At 39.5% G+C, this 5594-nt stretch overlaps 1 long non-coding RNA gene across 1 annotated transcript; it reads left to right on the top strand.

The window, feature by feature from the left end:
- Positions 1–2633: 2633 nt before the first annotated feature.
- Positions 2634–4689, top strand: LOC306713519. The gene is made up of 3 exons (XR_013767592.1): positions 2634–2758; positions 3738–4031; positions 4308–4689. It is a non-coding gene; the product is annotated as an uncharacterized lncRNA (long non-coding RNA).
- Positions 4690–5594: the final 905 nt, after the last annotated feature.

The following is a 5594-nucleotide window of genomic DNA, read 5'->3' as shown; positions in this document are numbered from 1 at the left end:
ATTTCCAATTTATTTTTGGCTGATGAGCAAAATATATCCATCCAATATTGGTGTTAATAAAACTCGTCACCCTGGCAACATTTCCCAGAAGCAGCGCTGACATGTGCGTGTTGTTACCGTGTACTCTGACTCACACCATGATAAAGTAATTAAAATCTGAAATGGATTTTGCTTCTCTTAATATACAGTTTGAACGTGATGTTCCGGGTGATGAGCATGTGTAGACTCTAGCAGGGTTTTTTTCTTTCTTTTTAGCTCTGCATCTCCGCGTGTGTGTGTGTGTAACATGTAACATGTTCGATCGCTATAAGCTCGACTGTAGGTCACCACGTTTTCTCTTTGAGTCCATTACTAGAAACCCTCAACAGCTGCTTTAATAAGTTCTTTTTCAGACGCGTGGTTTCTGTAAAGGGATCACATGAGAGGACTAGCTATCTGTAGAGCTATGTTGTATCATTCCAGATCATGTGGAAGTTTGTTATTTGTGCTTTAGTGTGTGGAACTTGATGCCGTCTTGGCCCCGGACCCTCTCGTAAAAGACATTTTGGATGCCATTGGGACAAATAAGATTTGTTGTTGGTTTTATGGCCAACACCTTTACTACTTTGTTCACACTCACCATTTCAATACCTCTTTTCCAAAAACACTGTTTCAGTGAAAAAAACTCAGATAAACCCATTTTACGCTGCCTGACCTACTTAGTCAAATATGTTTCTTGTTTGGTTGGTAGAGACCAAAACAGAGCTGAAAAGGAGATTGAAAAGAGTACCGAATGAGTCCTAAAACCTGGAAATGAGTTCGCGTTTTTGCACTTCTAGTTCCCTCGCCTCTAAGTCAAGGTTCTATTTAATGGGATATTTGGTTAGACGTCTGAAATTAGGTCACTTATTTGAACGTATGACATGAAATACATTTGTAAATACTCCACTTGTGTCTAAATGAGACGACAAAATGCATCCGTCTGAACACTATTCAGCCTTTCGCTCCGTGGTGTTGACGTGAAGTCATTAGACCCGGGTTTAGTTTGTTTATTGCCTAAGTATGTAAGTATCATAAATGTTTGTTTGCCACAGACGTTTTTTAAAAAAAAATCCAAAATCCAATAGAAAAATTGGATTGGCTTTTTGTCGAGGGAACCAGTGCGATGCTTACTGTCTGGTTGGCCTAAAAAAATAGCACGTATTGACGTGTTAGATTAGATTAGTCTAACCTAGTGCCTTCCATGAGATTAGACATTCTGCATTAGATTAGAAGTTGTTTTGATAAAATGACGGTAACTTTTAAAAGTGGAGGAGAAGCTTGTTTTGTATTTCACTCTTTCTTGTTGAAGTGACTGTGGTGATTAGTGAACGCAATGACCTCAGATTCATGTGGGTATCAACACAAAAGAGTGGCAATTATATCAATCTAATGGGAAAAAAACAACCTTGAAAGAGATACAAATGGATGTCAAAAAATAAGTCATAAATGGAATTTAAGTTTTCTCTGTTTAGCAGAAAACATATAATGCGTCTCACCTTGGGTCGTCTTTTACATTGCTGAAATGTTCTACCCACTACATTTTTCTGCTACCACTCACCGCTGTGACAGTCAAAGCAGGATGGAATGTATTGATTAGTTATATTATTCCATTATCGCGCTTTTTTACTCTTAAGTGCAACAGCTGTATGTCCTTGGACGGAAGTTAACGGCACTCTTTCGTGCCAGCTCATGATGTAATTACATCGTGCACAATAACAGAAAACGTCCCCGATATGTCTTATTGTTGCCAGTATACCCTTGACACACAATGTTTTCCTCTTATCCTATTCACCGATTCAAATGTATTGTTTCGTCAAAACTAATGAATTGTTGTACATTTTATGTTGCAACATTCACAGATGATGAATGGATCAGTAATGCAATTCTTTGAATATATTCCAATTTTCTGTGCTTTTAATTGCTTCCCTAAATTGCTTTTCTCGATTCATCATTGTTCATCGTGTAATGAAACGTGTCGCCTAATCAATTAATTATCCTGTGTAATTATTTATTACAGCTTGATTGCATTTCCTCTGCAACACTGAGGAAACGCACTTGTGAAGATATTCTGTCACGCCGCTGAGGAGAAATGTATTAGTTTTTGGCTATTATAAGACAATGTAACTGGAGATGAATTAATCAAAGGATTTATGCAAACTAAATGTTGAAATTTCACTTCACACATTGGTTTATCTATCCATCTATCTATACAATGATATTTTTGACCACACAAATGTGAAGAATAATCACAGACAAATTTAAAAACTTTGATTTATAGATAAAAAACAACTATTCAAAGTGTTTCTCAAATGATCATGATTGAAATATATATCCGTTTTACTGCCGCGTTTACAGCTATTACTAATGTAAACACACATTTAATAGCATTAGAACATGTTGGCGGCGAGTTGCAAGTCCCTGTTTGTTTGTTTGTGTGACACTGAAACCGTTTGTCCCCACATGAACCACGTATTGCACCTTTAAGACCAAATGGCAGGTTTTCTGTATACAATCATCCCCGTCAGGGCAATCCTTCGTCATCAAACCTGTTAAACCTGTTAAACCTGACGACACACCTGCTCTATCCATGTAAGCCGAGGCTGACACAATGACCGACACCCTTTTGCTCAGAACAGCGCGTGAGGTGTGTGTTCACTCCTCTCCTCTTAAAAAAAAAGGTCGACTATACAAAAAGAAAAGATTCGAGTCGACAGAGAGGCGACTCTGACAGCAAAAGGTAAGAGCGCTACTCATTTTCTCTGCTCTTAATGGCCGTCTCTCACTTCCTTGCCACGTTGCTTTCATGGTCGACGAGGCTGATGGAATTTCATTACTTATGATTGAAAACCAATGGAGTTTTGAAAGCAGAATGAGATGGAAAGGTGCACTCAAAATGCCAGTATACCCTCCAGATGCCAGCAATCTAATTTACTGTCAGTGGTAATAGATGGGGAGCCACCCGATGGCACAGATAAGATGTTATTTCACCATCAGGGTTATCACTTAATATCTGATAATGTCTGTGGGGAGCAATTGTATCCGACAGTTAAAACAGGGGGCCTCAACTCCTGGCACGAGAAATGATCATCGGTGTGGAAGAATTGTTAATCTGTCAAATCAATGTGACTCCACTCAATAAAGTGTTCATGAAGGGACTTGAGACGAGGCCGCAGTGTTAATGATTTCTCTTTAATGAAACCGAACAGTTGTGCGCGTCATGTGTTCTGTTCTTATTTGAAAACGAGTTATAAAGATAAGACTTCTTTATCACACGGATTCAGTCGCGTACAATGGCCTGTCTAAAAGAATTGATTTCACATTTAGTTTGTGTGATACTGTATGTTCGATTAAAACAATTCCCTCTACGTAGGGACGTGTTTGAAGCAGGAATGCAGCTTGAGTAGTTGCAAACATTCCTAAAACCAAAGTAAGATGAGGACAAAAACAAAACGCAGCCTCGTGCGTGCAATGAAGGAATGTTGACTCATAGCAGGTACTGATATAGTCGGAGCTGCCAAGTCTCAAACAAAGCAAAACAAAATCAGAACATTGTGACATGTTGGATTCTGGATGTTGTTACTGTAACCAATGCTTGTACTGTGGAGCACGAGAGCGTGGGAGTCGACACGTAACACGGTTCATAACATAATGTGTGTTCAGCTACAGTGAAGCTGTGGCACAAATACAATAACACATTTCTGCCGTTGTCTTCCCAGATCGGATCCATCTATCCTCAAGCCGTTATACTCCACTTGCCTATTGTCAAGAAAAAAACAACCCATCAAGCATCATGGGAAGAGGTGCAAGCGAGGAGTGGGATGAAAAGAACGAGGACACGAGGCAGACTCAGCCTCAGAAATACGACGAGGACGAGAATAAAAGCTCGGGGAGCAAATGTCCCAAATGCTGCATTAAGACAAGAAATTGTCTGATGAGCCCAGAGTGTGGCAGGGCGCTTCAGATCTCCAGCGTCGTCGCCATGTGTGGAATGTGCATCCGTTTTTTTGTGTGTAAGTATCAAACCTCAGAGGCGAAAGCGCTTATAATAACTGCTTGACATCATCATTAGTTGCTCTGCTGTCTGACAAAAGTAAGGAAATAATTTCCTGCTCTGATGAGTTTGAATCTATGCAAATACAAACATATAACCCTGTCATCTCAATGAATATGGGTTAATTTGTTTCTTTTCTGTGCATGTATGCTGCATTAAAATTCCACTATAGTGTAAAAATATAATACATTTTTCATGAGTTATATTATTATTTTCTTCCTCATTTTAATTGCAGAACCTGACCTTGAACTTCCGGACCAGTTTTTCCAGGCTGCGTTGATTCTCAGCGTCCCTCAGCACCCGTCATGAGATTCATGCCATGTGTTTCTTTTCTGGGCCGAGAGGAAAATATTCACTTTCAGTCCGTTTCATCAGCTAAAACTCTCTTTTAATTTCTCTACTCACAAGTTATTTATTTAACATAAACAATTCACTGTCTGTATATAAAACAATCTAAAGAGAATTAATGAATGGATGAATGTGACTTTGATCTGCATGTCTTTGTGAAAGGTTTATTTGTCTGATTGGTCAGTAGTTTTCAGATATAATATGAAATAACTGTAATAAGATAGTAATAAACAAGACGTACCGCCTCGTGGTTGTAGGTCATGCGTACAGTTTGTGTCTGTCCAAAATGTCAGCATTTTATCCTGTCAGACATTTGAGAGAAATTGTCATAATTAGCATATGAATTGTTGAGGCCAAATGGCCAAAATTGTGTTTTGTGAGGTCAATATAATGTAGTCAGTTCATCCTTGAGTCTGCATGGACATTTGTTGCTGAGACATCCCCTTCACAAGAATGAACCAGGTGGACGGCCGGACGGTCAACCCCAAAACACAATGCGTCCGGCCGCGGAGGCATGAAAACAAGGGAACATAACGATGTGCAGAGGAATACTACAGTGTAACCCCAACATCTTCTCTTAAATTATGAGTAGGATGACCAGATGGGAGCGGCAAAAAACTGTCACACATCTGAACTAATGAAAAACTGTAAATAAAGCTTGCAGTAACAACAAGGACAAAATTCAACACCACTAATGATGGAGAACTGTAGTTAATTAAAAGCCTGATGCAACTATACGACATTCTGGCTGCTGACAACACCCTCGTCTGAGGTCATTCAGATAAAAGGTGCTCAGTGCACACATAATAAGCAAGCTAACACAGAATATGTTACATTTTTTGGTGATTTCACAAGACAATAATAACATTGCTGCCTCTTTGTGTCTCGTTTTCCGTCATACAAAAATGACAAATACAAGAAAAATCAGGACTCACCCAATTGTAAGGAGACAAATGTGCACCCGACAGTATGAGCACTAGCAGTAGGTTCATTAAGGTGTCAGCAGAGGTCGAGGCATTGTGTGGGGAATCCGTGCCGAGATCTTCCGACGCACATGCAATTCTGTGTTGGCATCCGTGTTCCTGGTGAAGAATGGGCAACAGTAGGTTGTTTGGAAATATTTCAGATGCAGAGAAAAGAACTTCTTCGTCTGACCCCGGGGGCAAAAAGAAAA

The sequence above is a fragment of the Pholis gunnellus genome (genome assembly GCF_910591455.1).
Source record: "Pholis gunnellus genome assembly, chromosome: 21".
NCBI lineage: Eukaryota > Metazoa > Chordata > Actinopteri > Perciformes > Pholidae > Pholis > Pholis gunnellus.
The sequence above is the reverse complement of the archived record's forward strand: the minus strand, read 5'-3'. Positions and strand labels throughout refer to the sequence as shown.